General features: G+C 32.5%; 1 protein-coding gene across 1 annotated transcript in view; it reads right to left on the bottom strand.

Annotated features, from left to right (window-relative positions):
• The window catches only part of LOC118199042 (uncharacterized), a 450,062-nt gene extending 434,210 nt beyond the window's left edge, over nucleotides 1–15,852 (bottom strand). The window contains exon 1 of the mRNA XM_085810642.1: nucleotides 15,732–15,852. The gene's annotated coding sequence lies outside the window, so the exon portion shown is untranslated. The remainder of the gene's footprint in view (nucleotides 1–15,731) is intronic.
• Nucleotides 15,853–20,168: the final 4,316 nt, after the last annotated feature.

Raw genomic sequence — 20,168 nt, 5'->3', positions numbered from 1 at the left:
CTTTAGTTCCGATCCACTGTAGAGTGCTTTTGCAAGCAAGAAATCTTGCTCTTTTTCCAGGATTCGGGACATGTATCTTCCACTTGTCAGCTAGATGTGCTAACTACTTGCATGAGAATCCGTACAGAGGAAGTCTATAATTTCTTACATATTAAAAAGAAAGTTGAATCTTTGGAGCTATTATCTTATGTCTCATTGTATAATTATAATTCACAAAAATAACATTAAATATCTAGAAATTAATCTTTACTAACATTATAAAGTATTGTTTTTAAGATGGACATGTACAGACCACACACTGATTCTGTGAAGTTGCACATGTATATTCATTTCCCGCACACATAACGGACTACATAATATCTACACAAAAAATTACCCTTGAAATGTTACGTATATTTAATCTGACTTGATATTTATTTATTTATTTATTTTTTTTTTTTGCTCAAGCACTCTTTGTGTTGAGCGGTTAGAAGAAACGTCAGAATTAGAATTAAATACAATTAAAATGTACTCTGGCGTTCATTCAACGAATTATTACACTAGGTCGATTATTTCAAGAACCGATGGGCAGATTTAATACTAAAATTTGACATGGGTAAGAGCTGATATTTATATAAAAGAAGATGTAAACAAATACACCATACAGCCAAAGTTCATATATACAATAGCCATAATGCACACACATGATCATGCTTTCAGTTAATTGACGCAGAAAGTCTGAAAGCTAGACTTCAAGATAGATTAAAAAAAAAAAAAAAAAAAAAAAAAAACGAGCAAAATAGGAAGTACAGTCTTTCCTAACAGTTTCACAGCTCTCACAATATAACTTCATATTAGAAATGAGGCAGTTTATGAGTTCCTGGGCCGGTCCTGCTCCTTGCAGCACTGCTCTTTTTTGTTCCTGTAGGATTCCAGAAGCTTGAAGGCGAGCTGGAGTTGCCCTCTTAAGGCCATCGCAGTGTCTATAGAGTTTAGGCCAGGAGATTTGGATGGCCAGCCTATCCGATTAATATCGTCACTTTCTGAAACGACATCCGCCTGATTAGGCTCTCATAAAGGAGCGTTGTTTATACAAAATTATCGAAGGCCGACTGCACCACTGAGAAGGAGACGATAGGCTCTAAGATCTCATCCCTACTTCGTCAGCAGTCACGGAGACTCTGCCAAAGACTTAAATATCTATGCGTCCAATATTGCCCAGACCATCAAATTTTCACCGCCACTTTGCTTCCGTTTTCGGATGTTAAAGCATTGCTGGTGGGTTTTTGGTTCCCTCCAGATGGCGATAGTTCGAGATTCGGTAATTAGACTGAATCGGGGCTCATTTGTGATGAGAAAGTTCCACCCTCCCCCACCGATGCTTTGGCCAAAGTTCTTTTTGCCTTCATAAAGGGCTGTCTTGCGCTTAGAAGTGATACAGACGTAAACGTGGAAAGTGAACCGTCTTCTTGCAAACAAACTTCTCCTATGTAGCCTTTAGGAAACAGCTTCAAAAACTCGGCTTCCTATGGCCGCACGGAGGTGACGAAGAAGATGAAATATTATTGCATTCCTATTAAGCTTCACTTTAATGGACTAATAGCAATTTTCACTGGACGATTTTGACCAGACCTTTCTCTCTACAAATCCTCTGATGTACAGAAAATCGTTCTCACTTTTTGAAAACGATTGTCGGTTTAAATTTACTCACGAGCGCTTCGATCATTGATATTTTCAATATAATTATTTGCAAATGTTTTATTTTGATTGGAATACAGAATAAGAAATTTGTTTTGGAAATGGCTCACAAAACTGATAGATGGCTCGAATATTATGTAAATGTACTTTCCGAAGAAAAATACTAGTATCAACTAAATGTAAAGCGGTGTAAGGTTATTCTATTTCAAGATTGTTCGAATACAAGTCAGAATCAAGAGAGTGAAGTTTCTGATCCTCGAAGACAATGCACAGACTCTAAGATCCATTGTATCGGAACTAAGAAACAAATTGTAGAAAATTATATGAAAAATACCTACCTACTGATAAATAGAAAGTTGTGATAATACTTGATAAGATTACGTATATTTAAGAGACTGTAATAAAAAAATATTCTGTTTCTCAACTGAAAAAGTTTTTATAGTTTCGCAAATATAGGGAAAATTTCCGATTTGATTCTGTATATTTGCAGGATTGTGCTAAAACGATTAATCAAAACCGAAAAAAGTCTCAAGTAAAGATAAAATTAATTTACTGTACTATCAGCAGAATATTTTGGAACCAATTTTTGGAGAAGAAATTTTAGCCTTATATGCAAAATATTTCTGTAAAGTTGAGCTTCATACGGACAAAGTCTGTAATCACTCTGCTGCTTATTTAGCAAAGAAAAATTAGAACCAGGAAAATAATGCTTCCAATTAAATGAAATACTTGCAAAATCACCTGATACTTCTCCTGTGGAAATTTACGGTCTTATTTGCTAAAACGAGCATTGAAAATCTGTACCCAAGAACTCTGACCGGACTTTGGATAACAATGCAAGAGAAGTTGACATGAAGGTGCTAAGAAAACGTCTATTTTGATGGAAAATTCGAGCTACAGCCCATCAAGCTGTAAATCAAGGCTATCAAATAAAAGGAAATTGCCTATAGAAATACGTCCTTTATACATAAAAATTAACTATTATAATATTTTTCACAAAGTGCGATCGATCTTCTGTTCTTAACTTTTCCCACAAGTTTCACATGACATTGGGAATTATGTACCAGAAAGAGAGCGCCATGAAACACATGGTATCTTAGTATTGAAGAAATATAAACCAAACACAAATTATTGATCCAAAGAGCCAGTTTATCCAGAAGGACTATTAATTTCGTTTTAGCATTTTGCGTTGATTCACTACAAGCGTTGTTTCACTTTTCAAATTGGTGCCACCAAATATTATCGCCCTGTATTATATTTAAAGAAATTAAATAATGAAGAACCTGCATAAATGTATGTATGTTTCTCGCATTGTGATAAAACGACGTTACCTAGAGCCATCAAATTTTGAATAATGTAATACTCCTGCGAATATGAGCATCTGGAAGCCCAAATTTGAAATTTTGAATTTGTTTTATTATCTATTTCATATTTTGTCAGACATTAAAGAATTTTTGATTAACAAACTCAGCGATTTCAAAGCGAAGAATGTACGAAAAAAAATGATCTCTAGCGCTTTAAAGATATGATTGTTTTAAAATTAGTTTGTGATATTGCTGTTGAATTGAATTTTATGGTTTAAGTGCGAAGAACATGATACTTAATAAATAAAGGTAACCTACGAAACGTTAAAAAATGCTCTTTTGGGCGTAATGTAAAATCTGAAAACTTTCAGATATTTTTTTTTAATTATTTATTATCCTCTTTAACTTATTTTCAGGAGATGAAAATAGAAATACTCAGGTCTATTTAAAACGCTTTCTAAAAAAAAAAAAAAAAAAAAGACAGAAACTTTTTTTTTAATAGCGCAACTAAGAAAAAATTAATGAAACTGAAAAGTAGATTTTTCAGCACACAAATGTTGCATTTTCGTGGGTTCAACAGCCGGCTGAATACAATAAGGAGATAGAAAACACTCGCCAGACGATATCTTCATGATACACTGCACACACGTTTGATTTACGAACTCTGCATTTCAGATAGTCACTTAAAAAAGTATTCCATTGTGTTTCAAGCTGCAAACCGTGTTTTTTACGTGAAACAAAATTCTGTTAAAGATTTCCTTCATTAATCTTTTCCACGTAGCAATAATTTTAACATCAAGCAAAGGGACATTATAGCTTTTAAACCATAATTTTAGACACCTTTGTTTATTGCTTAAACGAATCCATAAAATAGCAGAAGTGCTGACAGCCGATAAACGAAGTCAAAAAGCATTCATCAAAGACATACTTTCCAACTCTTCCAATGTAGTGAATATTCACAAAGCCCATAATAACTAGCGAATATTCACAAAGCATTAATAAAGTGTGAATATTTATAACGTACAGAGAAAAACTAGACGCCATCTTCTAAACCGGAACAAGATACTCTTTACAAAGCCTTTTCTAAAGAAATGACAACTTTATGCATATCTAATATCACAAGAAATATAAAAATAGACCTGTGACATTATGCATAAGATATTATTATACTTTTCTGTGTTCTGTCTAATAATCTCAATTCTTTCTTACTTGATTCTTAGATTTGGTGGAGGATATCCTTCATTTTTCAGATGGAATTGCATAAGACAGCACTTCCTTGCACCTTAGAGTTCATTGACTTTCAGTGTCTGAAAAGGCGAAGAATTTGCAATGCAACACGCGTAACTTCTTTTTAATTATGGAAATGAAGGATTTATCGGTTTTAACTGATTAAATTTAATTGAAGATTCTTTTCGCATATAATTTTATTTAATTTCGAAACGAGTTTAGAGTATATTATGAATGCGACTGCAGCATTCATCACGAGATATTATGCTTTTTTTTTAACTTCGGATCAGGATATGTTTATTCTAAATTACGTGTTATTCCAAACACTAGAACTGATTCCCGAAAAGAGAAGATATAAAATAACAATTATCTTCTTGCTAATAAAAATCTAGCATGAATGATATGTGATTTTTTTTAATATCCTCCTTCTGTAGCAGGTAGAATCTATTTAAGGTAAAAGAAAACATAGTCTCATTATAAGCATTCATAGGTAATACTCATCAACGCCTCCCAATCGGGATAGTGATTAGCGACGCTGACTGCCGTACCAAAGGGCCTGGGTTCGAGTCCCGGAGAAGGCAAGAATAATTGTAAATGTATAATATTTGTGCGAGATGGGGGCACTCTAAATATGCAGCGAGCCGAAAGTCCTCTCGAGAGGTTGCTGGTAGGGAAAGAGAGGGGATGGGGTATTACCCGTCCCTTCTGCGTGCTCTCCGTCAAAATTGGGGGCGGAACTGAGTAAAGTTGTACTGTCACCCATATGGTTCTTGCCAACGACAGGCGAAATCTTGACCCCTTGCCACGATAACATTCGTGGGCTTGCTCTGATTTCAGAGACCTGATTTGATGTTACTATCGATTATTGATGTCACTGTGGCATACGTCACAACAACAACAGCAACAATACTCATCAATGAAATAAAATTCATTAATATATTTAACAGTTCAAGTAAAATAAAAAATCTGAAAGCTTTCAGATTTTATATTACGCCCAAAGGGACTTTTTTTTTACGTTTTGTGTGTTACCTTTATTTATTAAATATCATGTTCGTCGCATGTGAACCATAAAATTCAATTCAACAGCAATATCACAAAATATTTAAAAGAAGAGCATATCTTTAGAATTTCTGATACACAGTCTTACGCGCTAGAGATAATTCTCCCCCCCCCCGCCCCGTACAGTGTTGCCATTGCCGCTTTGAAATCATTGAGTTCTATATCAAAAACTCATAAATACTTTACAAAATATAAAATAGATTATAAAACATATTCCAAATTTGGTCTTCCAGATGCCCCTATTCAGGTGGAGACGTACGTTATTAAAAATTTGATTGCTCTAGCTACCGTTGTTTTATCACAATGCGAGAAACATACATAAATTTATGCAGATTTTTTATTATTTAATTTCTTTAAATATAATGCAGAGCTTTAATACTTGGTGGCAGCAATTTAAAAAGTGATTCGCCGTCTATAGTGAATCAAAGTAAAATGCCGAAACGAGATTCATAGCCCTTTTGGGGTAACGCTCTTTGGGCTGAAAAAGAGCAGTCGGTTAATTTCGTATTCCCAAATCCAATATTGCGTAGCAGCGTCATCTGTTGGTAGCAAAACAAATTATTTTCTTGTAATTTCATTTTTTTTTTTAAATCGTTTTTGTTGTTTATTATTTACTTACTTATTTTCAACTTGTATCTGCGTATATGATAAATCCCTAAAAATAGAAATGTTTTATTTGTATACAAACATTTTACTTTATACGTACAGAAGTCCTTCATGGACACACTGTCCTCATAGTTGAAGACTTCTGTACTACTATGGTCAGGCAAAGTTTTTCCTCCTCTTCATGAATCATATAGTCTTTAAGCCACTTAAATAGTTGATTAAGTTAAAGAATTAAATTAATTTATCGCTGAGCTTTAATATTGTGATCGACTAAAGATAAATGGAAACTATCTATTCAACGCGAATACGTGTTGTTTTGTTTTAAATTCATATCAGCAAGCGAGCAAGGTCAGATTTAAGCCTTAAGTGGTATTTCCTCGGAAGACAATGAGTGTTGTATACTTCACAATTGCTAAACTTTGTAACAGCTTTAATGAAGAATACTGGAAAATAAAATTGCGTTTAAATCGAATATATCAAACAAACAAAAAAAAAAAAAAAAAAGAATCTGTTTCATATATTCGACTTAAAACGCAATAAAAAAATCTTTTTTTTTTAATTTCTTTTTTAAATATTTTAAATCACGTTATTAGGAGATCAATTCTTTCGCCTTTGTTAAAATTCTCTTAAATAGTTGGAAAGAGAAGACGAAGCTAAGAAGAATTTATGAGGAAGTGAAGGATCTAGAATGGTCCACAAATGTCTATAGCTATATCTATATCAATCTGTCTATGCATTACGGATTTAGGGATCAGGACTATAAAATGCCCAAACAGTAAAGATTAAAAAAAAAAAATCATATTAAATCTTCCAAGACATATGGGGAACAAACAATACGTGCGTGGAGGAAATGTTTGAGGGTGTAAATAATTCTGCAAAAAGTGTGGGTTGTATTCAATGCAAGTATGCACAAGAATGTTATTCTAGGATTTCAAGAAAGGGGAACAGATTTTTTTTTTTTTTTTTTTTTTTTTTTACTTATTACTTGCTCCGCCCTTAGGAGAGACGGAAAGGGAAGGAAATTCCTGCCCCGTGGAGGTCTTTTTAAGGAAAACTCACTCGTACCCTCGTTACATATGGAAAAAACCAGGAAACCGTTCAGCCAGCCAGCCCGTTCAGCGGAACTCGAACTCTGCACCAAACTACCAGTGATCAGCACCTTTTACCCCCAGCGGGGGCACAAAATTGTGAGTGTTATTTTATTAATTTCGCATATAATTTGTAATATACCATCTGAATCAAAACAATTTGAGTGGAGCAGAAAAGAATGATGATTTGATGATAGGACAAATGCTGAGAATATCAATTAGTGAAGCTAAATTTTATATGTTATTATTCGTGTAAAAATTAATAATGATTGTCACAGAATTTGAAATAAATTTACAAAGAAATACCGGTAGATGTATTGTTACTGAAAAAATGTAACATCTTTAATTAACCTTTCTATATTGACGATGAGAAGTTTAAAACTCATAAGAAAATTAAACTATGCAATAATTAACACCATTTCATCAAGCAGATTTTTTTCTCTTTGGCTGTGAATCAATTATTGCGAAACATGAAAGGAATATCTGCTTTAGAACGGATACCTCCGTGAAGACGTCTAAGAGGACAATTGACTCATACATGTATTAAGAGGTTATCACTTCTAGCAACAGTCCCTGCTAGACGGGACTTTTCTGAGAAACGAGATTCTGGTAGCATTGGTTTAAACAGGAGGATTCCTGGAAAAAAGAGTTCCGCTGGAAGCGAAGTCTCACCTAATTACGGAAACGATGCAGCGGCTACGCGGGATTTTTCCAAACCTCACCGAAAATGTCTCGGCTGGAGCTCTGTACCGGGTAGAAATCAACCAATCAGACGAAAGTTCTGCTTCTGAAGGATCACGTGATCCCAATCTGAGCGATAATTGATTACAGTTTGGCGTTCAACTTTTTGTTGTAAGTGAAAATGGTAACCTAGCTACGTGGGTTTCCTGGAAATGTGTGGGTTCTAAGAATTGATTTCCAGTCTCGCGTAGCCGAAACGTAATGTGATTGGGACATTACACATCGAGAAAACTCCAACGGTATAGTCCATTTGTCAGGGTATGAAATGTCAAATGAACTACCAGCGTTCAATGGTCTTATTACCCTAATCACTGATAAGCCATTCTTCTGATTGAAACTATTGATGGACGGGCAGGGGCAGGTTTAGTGCCAAAGAGATGGAAATCATTATCTGAATTAAGTGTACATAAATTTTAAAAATGTTACGATTTAATGTCACGCTACCATACGTAAAAAAGGATTTTTCTTTTATAAAAACGTATAATATGCGTAAAAAAAGGTCTTTTCATTTCGGGATAGACCACTAATTGTTGTAAAACATTTGAAAGCTTGCTACAGAATTTTGTCTAATAACGAATTTTGCCTAAAACTCACAGTTTTCACAGTATTTCATATTATGAGGTATTATTTCCGCTTCGAAGCAGAAAACGTTTAACATCGGTTAAATTTTACGAACTTGAGTTACTTTAGAGTTATGTTCAATAGAGATGGAATTTGTAGTTTATTGATACAGTTCCGTGTTGTAAAAGCTACAAAGAAATGATTAAATTTACGAGCAATGAAAAAGTACTAAATGGCAAAAATTGGTATCTAGTGAGCCCCCATGCTCGGCAATAAAAGTTCGTTCATTGAATTAAACAGTTTTTTAATGAATATATAAGGAACAACATCCCACATTGCTTCTATCTGAGTCCGAAATTAATCCGTAATGGTTGCGCGATGAACGTCATACTCAATTTTCAGACCCACTAAATCCAAGACATTTTGAATAGGCTGTAGAGAAATATGATGTCATACAGCGATAGCAGCGTCTCCACCTGAAGTAAAAAGTTAGTTAGATGTTAGATGCGAGACGGGAATGGCGCATTAAGCCATATCCTTTGATTAGTAGGATTTTCCGTATGTTGATTAATTAACTAATTAACTGGTCATATTGTAAATAAATATTTAACTTAACCTTGTCGAATATAGATCAATTATAGATATAGATATGATGTTCTTCATATAGAAAGATTTTTAGATACGGTAAAGTTTCGCCTTAGAACAATAAAACCCCCTTTCGTGACATAGACGATGTGTCTGGTGAATAGAGAAGGAAGAAGCGGTATCTGATAGAGTAAGATGGATTCTTGAACATTTCTAGCAGCATGTGTACGAGTATAGACTTGTTGAAATACACCTCCAGGAATGTGTTGAGTAAAGGGTAAGACTTCGGGCTCCATACCATTCCCGATGTAGCGGTTTCTGGTGAGAATACGTTCAGTTCTTAGCAAAAACGTTCGCCCACCCTACCTAATGATGTCCGAGACGATCACGCTGGGCGATCGTCCGGTATGATGCTGGATAATGCACTACGCAAGATGGCGTTTACCCCTACAGCGTGTAATGTGTATTTAATTCTAGACCTTCTTCAAATTAGAACCATGGAAAAGAACGGCATGTAGGCAATTGGTACGTCAGTAGCTGAACATTTTTTTTAACCAATGGCGGATCCTCAGCCGAGCTCGGCTAGACCACTACAATGGCCAGAATTGGTGACCACTTTATTATGAAGGCATCTAATAGGTGGGCCACCTTTGCCACATATGAAGGGACGGACAGTTACAACCAAGGAATTCGAACCCAGGCCCTTTGGTATCGCAGTTGGCTTCCCTAACCACCATACCGTCTGGGAGGTATAGTTGTTACGAAAGCCGTTAACTAACTGAACTAAAGAACCTATTATAGTAGCAGGAACCGATGGTTTTGCATCAAAGAAATCCTACATAAAGCAATGGATGCGGCAATACACAGTGCAACAGACGCCAGCGAATAACTGTAGTCGTCATTCGCATACTTGTAGCAAAGTTCCAACGTTGTGCTAATTGTAAAAATGAAGTTGCGTAGGCCACTGTTGTCTAAGAGTGAGGTGTCTATTATTCCATGCTGACGTAGTATTTTGAGAGCCACTGTTAGGTTTGTGAGTTCCCTGGCATTTTTTGCCACGCATCGTTGATGAGGCATTGTACCCCATACTAGCTCCGATTTCAAGATAGGAAAATCCTCTTTTTCGCAAGCCGATCATTCGTCCCCGTTCTAACTTGCTTATAGCGGGCCGTTTATCTTTTACGAGGCACAATGACTTCTCATATTATCACTGGCAGCTGACAAATCACTACTTTTAATGCTTTGCAGCAGTCCTCTATTAATATGATTAACACAAAACTTCAGAGTAGAGTTTCTTAAACTGCGGGACCTGTAGCAGGGGATCGTCAAAAATTTTAGAAGATTTTATATTTCTTTACCTTATTATAATAATTTTACAATTACCAAATATTTTTACACAATGTGTCTGAACCTAGGTAAAGATAAGACAATACAGACAAACAAAAAACGGAAACTTTTCGACGCATTCATTAAAGTTAATGATCTAAAACTGCAATAGTATATTACAGTACAAGTGAAAAAATTGACAGTTTCACTCACGTGTGTTTCGGCTTTGTGCAATGCTTATGAGGTCCCACAAAATTTTCGTAAATATTATGGAAGCCTAGAGTCACGAAAAAAATCTCAGTGATAAAAAGGGATCACGACTGAAAAACATTTAAGAAACCGTGCTTCAGAGAAAGCTGTTCAGCCTATACAGAGGCGATCCCTTCCAAATTATAAAATTCTAATCATTTGCATGTACGAAGTTGTAATTTTCAGAAAGAGTACATTATGACGTAAAAATCCTGCACTGCGCACATTCCGTAGCTTGGTACCAAGCCCTAGCAGTTTTAGAGATTTTATCAATTCAATCTTTAGGTAAGAAAATAATAATAATAATAATTTTTTTTTACAAAATTTTAAAAATAGTATAAAAATTTTCAAAAAGAATGCAATAAAAATGGGTAAAATAAGAAAATATAAATAAAAGAAATTTTAAGAGTAACTTCCGTTATTGTGAATTTTTCTACTAAATAATAGTAGCGTGATAATCATTATTCCATTCTTAAAATTTCTCATGAGAGCAGAAAAGTATTTTCTTTAACTATTTTTTTCTTCGGCTAACAAATATTTCCTTATTCCGAATTTTAATAATTTTCTTAATGTGATATATTTCATCATATATTACAGAAAGAATAAAACTTTCCTTATAATTTACTAAAATTATTCATTCAGATATTTTTACATTGCTTCTTCGCATTGTGTTCTACTTCCCTTCCTTACATGTAATTTAATATTTTACTCGAAATGTACTTAATTAACTTCCATAAAGTAAAAATTAGTCTTATTAAAACATCAAAGAATTTAATTACAGTAGATTCTCTTTTAACCTGTAGTAAGGGGATCTCACCTATTTCGGATAAGAGATATTTCCGGATAAATGAATACATATTTCCAGAACTTATTTGCTCATGATTTGTGATGCCATATATAGAAACTGCAGCACGAGAAGTCCATTGATTGTTTTTTACTCTACCGCCAACAATTAAATAAATAATATCGAAAATTGTATAGATTATTTAAAATTAAAACATGCATAGATTATTAAAATTAAAACATGCATAGATGATTTTCTGCTCTTGAAAAATAAAATTAAACAACATTTTAAAATTGCCATATTTTAAAATGCTGCCATATTTTATCCCATGAAAGTCACGAATGTTTTAGTGTAATAGCATATAACTTCGAATGTCTGCCTGCTTGCAAGACTGTTTTAAAAAAAGGTTTTAAAAATTCTCTGTGTACGTAATGAAGCTTCATAACTTTGTGTACTGATACAGATGAATATTTGTAGGCAAATCTTGCGTAGTCCGCAATCCTTCGTTAGCTTCCTTTTACGTAATTTTCTTGCTTTCGTCGTCAGTATAAACAAGGGGTCATAATCATTCATATATTCTAGATAATCTCTTGGTCCATTAGTTGGATAGGCTTATTACGTTGGGCGGTAGAAAATAGCATAAATGTTTCTCATATTTAAATTTAACCCATCATATAATTTTTATCTCATAGGCTTACGTAGTCCGCAATCCTTCGTCAGCTTCCTTTCACGTAATATCTCGTTTTCTTCTTCACCGTCTAACTCCGCCTAATCATCTTTCCTCTTTTCCAGTACATGGCCGATTGTTTCACCGTCATCTTGTAAAAATGTGAAAGAAACCAAATTGTCTATATCCATACAACTTATGTTTTCTCTTCACTAATACTAACTGTCTTCGAACATGTAACTAAACCTAAGATGTCAACCACAGGCACCGAATGTGCTTTAAAACCAAGAGAATCTTCTTCACTCGACTCGTCTCGTAGTCATAGGGACCAATTTACACCAACAGAGATGTAAAGTAATGTTCTTAACATTTCTCCAAGCAAGGGACAAAGTAGGTCTGGCGTCTTTCCATGTGAATTGTTTCTCGAAATCATGGACACTACCTTTAAATTTCCCACTTCGACGTACACAAAAAGGGGCATAATAATTTTCATATTCTAGATAATTTCTAGGTCCATTAGTTGGATAGGCTTGTTATGATGGGTCGCAGAAAATAACATAAATATTTCTCATATTTAAATTTAATCCATCATATTTTTTTTTACCTCATAGGCTTAAATCTTCGATTTAAATTTATATCAATAAAAATACCGCTATTTTGATATTGCGGGTAAACTGGGTGCCAGTAAGAGATATTTTAGTGTATCTTGCTTAAGGTAACTGCTTATATAAGCTTTTGAGAGCTAATAAGCACTTATTAATAAATGAATAAAGATAACTTGAATTTATATATATTAACATTTATCAAAGAACTTATCTGTTGAACAAATCTACAGACAATCATAAGTATTCAATAATAAAACTGTTGATAATTTTTTTTCGTGAATCGAGAAGCTTAGGAACTTTATTTAATAACTTCAACATTTAATTTCATTAAATTTCGTCAAAATTTAGCACGAAAAATTTAAAGTACAAGAGCTCATTAAGTATGCTTTAATTATCCTAGATAAAATGCTGTTAACAATAGCAGAAGTTCATATATTAAAATATTTATTTCTAAGTTTTGAACCTTTATTTCCAAATTTAGATCCCGTTGTTAAACTATAAAAGAGTATTTCGACTCAGGTGCTGTTTTCATTTCTCTATAATCTTGCGTAAATTTTGAGGTTGCTTCACAGCAAATCAAATCGTTAAAAATATCGCAAGTGGTGCAAGAATTTAACATTTTCTGCATATTATAAAAACCTACGAATAACTGCTGCAAAAAATTAAAAATTTAAAAACAAGCTGCACTTATTAGTTACATTTTACAATATTTTCATTGTTCATATAAAAAATGTAAGCAATAAAAGACATTTCTAAAGTAGTGGATAACTGAATACAGAATTTATCTCTAATTCTCTTATTTAGAAGTCCTTTTTGTAGACTGTTAGCTAAATGATCATCTGTACCAGAATTGAAACCTTAATTCTGCATCAAAATAAAACTGCAATCCTCTATACATTTCGTTTTAAGGCAGATTTCTGTAAATGAAAGCCAATTTTAGAAATGGTTCTCAGTAATGGGAAGAAAAAATCTGGAAGTTTTCAGATTTTATATTACGCCCAAAGCGGCTTTTTTTTAACGTTTTGTGTTTATCTTCATTTATTAAATACTATGTTCTTCGCACTTAAATAATTAAATGCATTTCAACAGAAATATGACAAAATAATTTAAAAAGAGCATCTCTTTAGATTTTTCGATGCACAGTCCGGCGCGCTGGAGATAAAAGTGGTTTTTTTTTTTGGGGGGGGGAGTACAGTGTTGTCATTGCTCGCTTTGAAATCGTTGAATTTGTTAATCAAAAATTCGTTTAAGTTTTGCAAAATATGAAATAGATAATAAAACAAATTCCAAATTAGGGCCTCCAGATGCCCATATTCGAGTGGAGGATTACGTTATTCACCATTTGGTTGCTCTGGGTACCGTTGATTCATCACAGTGCGAGAAACATATATACATTTATGCAGATGCTTCACCATTTATAATTTCCTTAACTATAATCCAGGGCTGTAATATTTGGTGCCAACGATTTGAAAAGTGATGCGCTGTTTATAGTGATTCGACAAAAATACAAAAACGAAAGTAATAGCCCTTCTGGGCTAACGCAACTTTGAAATAAAAAGAATGAAATTCAGTTTCACTAAAATTACAGCAATACACTTTTTTTAACTGCAGTTAAAACAACAGTAAAGAAAATTGTTTCATTATTGAACAATTATTTGGCATCAGTTTCTATTAACATTTTTAATTGTCTATTTTGGCGAGATGAGAAAATTACAACAATAAATTATTATTAGATAACAGTTAAGCGCAAACTGTCATGTATTAGATTACAATTTTAATAACACGATTTTAGAGCTTTACTTATTAGTCTCGTATAATCGGTATTCCGTTTTCACAAAACTACTGAAACATGTCACCGAACACAGCATGTAAGTGATATTAAAATGATCAATTTTAAAGCTAGCATTTCTCATCTCTCTCTGAAAGCATTTTGAAAGTCCCATTATTTTACATGTACACGGATTCAAGCAAGGTCAGTATGACACTGCTTATTTGAAGACTTCAAATAAGCAGTGTCATACTGTAAATGGGCTATCACGTTGCGAGGAACAGTTGTTCTATTGTTCTAAAATTTAGCAAGGTCGAAATATTTCTGATCAACTGACAAAATAATTTGAAATTGCTGATGGTTGTTTGGCTGAAAAAATGAGATACCTGCATTTTTTTCCTTCTTTTATAGACAGCAGAAGGGCGTTTCTCCTCTTTCAGAAATCAAACGAAAAAAATTAATACGACTGTTTTGTTTATAAAAAATTTTATTTTTAGCATAAGGTTCAGTGCCGGATTTACGTATAAGCTACACAAGCTATGGCTTAGGGCCCCCACTTTCTTCGGGCCTCCCAAAAAATTAAAACATAATATAACGGACTTATAAAGGGCCCCATATCTCAAATAGCTGAGGCAAAGAACGTCTATGCAAACGATACATATTCTTTGGCTGAGGGCCTTATGAAATCTAAATGTTGCTCTGATAAGAATACAGCAATTTTAATACAGGAAATTATAATATAAAGTTATAAGAAAAAAATTTATGTTACAGTAGTACTGAATAATTACTATAAATTATATATATATATAAAAAAAAAAAAAAAAAAAAAAAAAAAAAAAAAAAAAAAAACACTTTAAAATTATAAAATTATTACAAACGAGGAAAGTCACGAGAAATTTGCTTTTATTTACTTCTGAAGAAAAGTTCATGATTTTTTTCCATTTCAGTTAGTGAAAGAAACTTCAGTGAAGCTGCAATAGTTCGGAAGAATAAGAATCTACGCATTATAACTCTATGTACATTGTCCATGTAATTTAATAATTTAACACGCATTCCAAGGTCTTTAATCACGTTATATATATTATTTCTCGACTAGATATCTACAGCTTCACGAACACAATGTCCCCCCCCCCACACACACACACCCAGTAAATTTTTTCTTCTAATAAAATTTCATTTACAGCAATAGAACTAATATTTCAGTTCACATATAATAAATAACAAAACTATCGTTTACGGTACATATTTAATCTATCGTTTACAATACACAAATGAAATAATAAATATGCGAATTAATAAATTTACTACACGAAAATGTTATAGAATATTTTATATTTAATAATTAAAATAAAAAATATTAATTAAACTCATGTAATTAATAAATGTTTTCTTATTTAATAATTAAAAACAGAATATTGCCCAACTGCAACTAACAAATATATTTACAACTATCATTAACTAAATATGAAATAAATATTACTTACCTTGATTAGTTTTCGATTTTTAAATCCCAATTGCTGCAATTCCGTTAACCACAAAACGAAATTTTTGCATAAAACACAGAGATAAACATTGAAAAAATTAATGTTAGCGCTTACAAATCACATAATAAGCCACTGTTTGCAGAGCGACATAAAATCACGACGAGTTTTGATTCCGTTGCTGTGGCAACGGGCATTCCTAAGAAGCGCCACCTGACGGTCGGACAAGGGCACTGTGTCAGCAGTAGCGGAACTTCTTCAACCCCATTTCAAGTTTTGCATTCTTGTTGATGTGGTATAAAGTCTGATTATGGTTGAGAAGTTATTTTGTTTATTTATTTTGTAACAAAATACTCTTTTTTTTTCTTTCTTTTTTCTTAATACATAATTTCTTCTTTTTTTTTTTTTTTTCTTAATACATAACTTGTTCAATCGTTATTGTGATAGGAAAAAGATACATTTGAAGGATTTTCTTTATTTGTTGATTGATAATTCTATTAGTCATGAGAGAACAGACCAAAAAAAAAACTCGCTAATTGAAGTGTGATTCTACACAGTATAACTATCATTCATGCCAAAGTAAAAAAAAAAAAAAAAAAATTGTAAACTTTGCATTACTTTTTGAGAAGATAAGAAAACTCTTTTCTTGATTAATATTTTTTAGTTTTGGAATTTGTATTTATTCATATTCTTTATTTTATTAAATTGTCCATTTTATATATTAATGATTACAATATTTATATATTAATTTATATATTAATAAATCAATGCAATCTGAAAACTTTAGTTTACAGTTTAATATTAAAAAAATTACCATTAATGCTTAAAAAAATTAAACAAATTTAAAGAAAATAAAAAAATAGGAATCTGATCTTTGCATTAAAGTATATTTTCTCCCTCATTCTGGCATGCTTTCATGGTGTAAACTGGATGCCTACTCGAAGCGTATTCGAAAGGATCAGGTTTCGAGACCCGGCGAGGGCACTGCACATTTTTCATGTTTCAGCTTCAAAAAACCCTAATAACTCTACAGTATGCAAATTCTAATTTAATTTCTGAAATCATTTTAAGTCGGACAATCACAAGAGACTTGTAAGCTTAATAATTAATCTCTCACAAATTTAATATGCAATACAAATCATAAATTTAAGACGAGATCTGTTCATCTAGCAATGCCAGATTATCGGAAAAAACTCCCTAAGACACTATTCCATCACAATTTAATATCACGAGGTTTTGCGAACGAACGATACGACGAACAAAAGTTTTAATTATTCAAAACTTAGCTATACATTCTTTTCCCTATATCGTTTGCACATGTGGCCATAGTAAATATTTCTCTTAAGTGAAACAGCAATAATTTCTATTTTGACAGCATACAAAATCCGAGAGTTAAAATAAATAAATAAATAAACATTCGAATCAATAAATAAATAAAGAGATTTTCTTTGGGGTGTTTAACTAGTAGAGATAATAAAAGAAAGCTTTTATTTATTTATCAATTTTATGCAATAATCCTTTTCTCCTTAAATTGTTACAGATTTTATTCTTTTTTATTTATCAATTTTATGCAATAATCCTTTTCTCCTTAAATTGCTACTGATTTTATTCCTTGCAATTTTCATAAAAATGTGCATTATTCGGAAAATTTAAATCGATAACACTTTATATAGCACATTACCAAGAAAGTTAAATAAGTTAATAAAATATGCCTAAAATCACTTTATAATTTCAGCATAGTAACTATTTTAAAACTATAGATGGTCTCATTCATGTCAGTTGACGTTTCAGAGCACTGATCCTGCATCTATTTAACAGTTCCTTTACTCACTCCTTATACTATAAGAGCGAGACATAATTTCTTAAATAATTATAATAATTTTGTTTTTAAATATAATTTAAAACATTCAGAACACTTTAAATTTTATATATTTAATATATTTCATTAAAACTATATTATCCCCTGAACACAGAAGCCAAAAAAGTATTATTTAAATATTTAGAATCTGTTAATTTAGTAAAAAATAATTAGAGTTGAAGTTGAATAAGAGTGATTTTTAAAGGAAAAATGTCAAGAACGTGTGTGTGCTTTGAACAAAGTGTGCATGCAAAGAAAGGTATAGAACATAGAAAAAATATCTAAAAAAATTCCTTCTAAACCTACATCTTACAATAAACATCTTACAATTAATAAAAAATACTGAAAAGTAAATTAAAAAAAAAAGTAAGCTAATCAGCATTTTTTATGTCACTAAAAATAAAATTATGGAGTTTCTAATAATGACAGATTTCAAATCATAATTGTGAAAGAGGGATTTAAATAATTGAAGGAAATCATTCTTAATTTACAGTTTCTGAGTTATCATTTCCGTTGCTTTTTAGAATTCTTATAATTTCCTAATAGAATACTTTTGTGGGCACTTCACGATTTTATTTTTAGTCGCATACGATCAAGAATGTTGTAAAATTATTTTCAAGTGCGTTTAATTGAAATCTAGCAGAATAAAATAATATTTTATTTATTTTATTTTACACTTTATAATTCTTAAAAAGGTAAATGATAAGGAAGGGAGATCACTCTTCTGAATATAGTAATACTTATATACCCAATCGAATCAAGTGACGTAAAATTTCTTTCAAGGTCCTCCAATCTACGTAACTGTGAAAAATTGCATTTAATTTAGTTAAATTTATAGCTGAAGATATTGATTTAAAAATTATTCTTTGTTAGGAGGCATGACGGAAAACAGTTCATTTATCAGTTTTAGAAATGTCTGCTAAAGTCGGTTAACTGCGCTAGAAGTTCCAAGTAAATTTCATTTAAAGGATTATTTTTCTATCTATTAAAATTTGTAAGGATGGAAATTTTGCATATTTATGCTAAATTAAAATTTCCTTTTAATTTATTTTGCAAAACCTCAAATTTTGAATTGATATTAAAATTTAAGTAATTTTTAATTAATGTTTGCATTTGAAAGGAACGTATTTGGCTCCCTCTTCTTTCAGAATATTTTCGCTGCTTGAAGAAAACCTATGATAGAAACCCTCCTGTTTTAACCCTTTCTGGCGCGCTACCTTTTAAAGTCGGAGTTTTGATAGAAAAAAAAAAGTTAGGTAGTCTAATTAGGCCTAGAGGAGTACACAAATAAAAAACAAGTAAAATTTCGTAAAGATAGCACTTATCGTTTTAATTCTGTGGGTGTGCCCAAAGTGGCACACTGCTTGAATAGAGCTTCGAAAAGAGTGCTGAAACGAGCATTGTTGTCAATGAACTGACCGATGAGATGCAGAGAAACAAAGAATACAGGCTCTAAGTTGTCCTAGATTGTCGGTGAGCCCGTTCTGGGCACACATAGGGTTCGCCATTTGATTTTAGGCAAAATTTCAAAGTAAAAATTTAAAACTAATATAGAATAAGGATATCAGTACACAGCCAAAAAATAATATAGAAATTTCTTTTCAAACAATTCCTTTTATAGCCTAAAAAAAATCTGGAAGATTTCTTCGAAAAATGAGGGTCTTAAAAAAACTAAACATGGCTAAAATATATGGACTGGTTTGTGTTGACCTGCCGTCTACTATAAATAAAGAAGGTTCAGAGTAACCTATAGTAACCTATAAATCCTTTTTCATTCAATTTTTCTGTGCGTACAAAAGGAAATTTTTAGGTGTGCCCAGACCGGACACACTGTGCCGCAAATTGTTAAACAGGGACCCGTGAATGGTTATGTGCACTTATTCTTGCGAAGCTGCGCAGGAACTAAACTTTCAACTCCAAATAATCAGCTTCAGGTAGCATATGAAACATTCACGATGATCAAAATCATGTCCAGAAGAAATATACTAGCATTCAAAATTAAGATGTTTCTGTTTTTATTAATAATATCTGCAACTGTAAAATAAATACATAAATGAAGGAAACCATGAGAGTCTACTGATAATCATTTCAGAAAATCTTCAAACTAAATTAGCCCTATGCGGATGAAGGATGTCTTCCATAAAAATAAAACTGAGGATCAAATCCACCCATGAAAATCCGAACATAGGACATTTCGTCTGTTTGCACGAAGTTTTCTATTTAATCCCTGCTCACGTCTGTGAACAAGACAGCCCATTTAATAAGGTGCAGAGAACACCGACTTTAGACCAAGCATCAATGGAGGACTTTTTTTTTCACAGATGAGTCCCGATTCAGCCTAACCACTAATTTTCGACGTATCTTCATATTGAGAGACCAAAGACCCCCTATCTGTTCTTCGATATCTAGGAAGGGGACAAATATGGTACAGGTAGTTTGATGGTGTGGGAAAACAATATGTGGATGGCTACGCAGACCTATATCTCTTTGTCTGAGGTTCTGTGATTGCTGCAAGTTCTAACAAAGAGATCTTAGAGCCCAATGTTTACCTCAGTGGTATAGTTGGCTCTCAGTTCATTTTC

The sequence above is a fragment of the Stegodyphus dumicola genome, chromosome 2, assembly GCF_044657685.1.
Source record: "Stegodyphus dumicola isolate Sdum_Otavi_A_Nest chromosome 2, ASM4465768v1".
Taxonomy (NCBI): Eukaryota; Metazoa; Arthropoda; class Arachnida; order Araneae; family Eresidae; genus Stegodyphus; species Stegodyphus dumicola.
The sequence above is the reverse complement of the archived record's forward strand: the minus strand, read 5'-3'. Positions and strand labels throughout refer to the sequence as shown.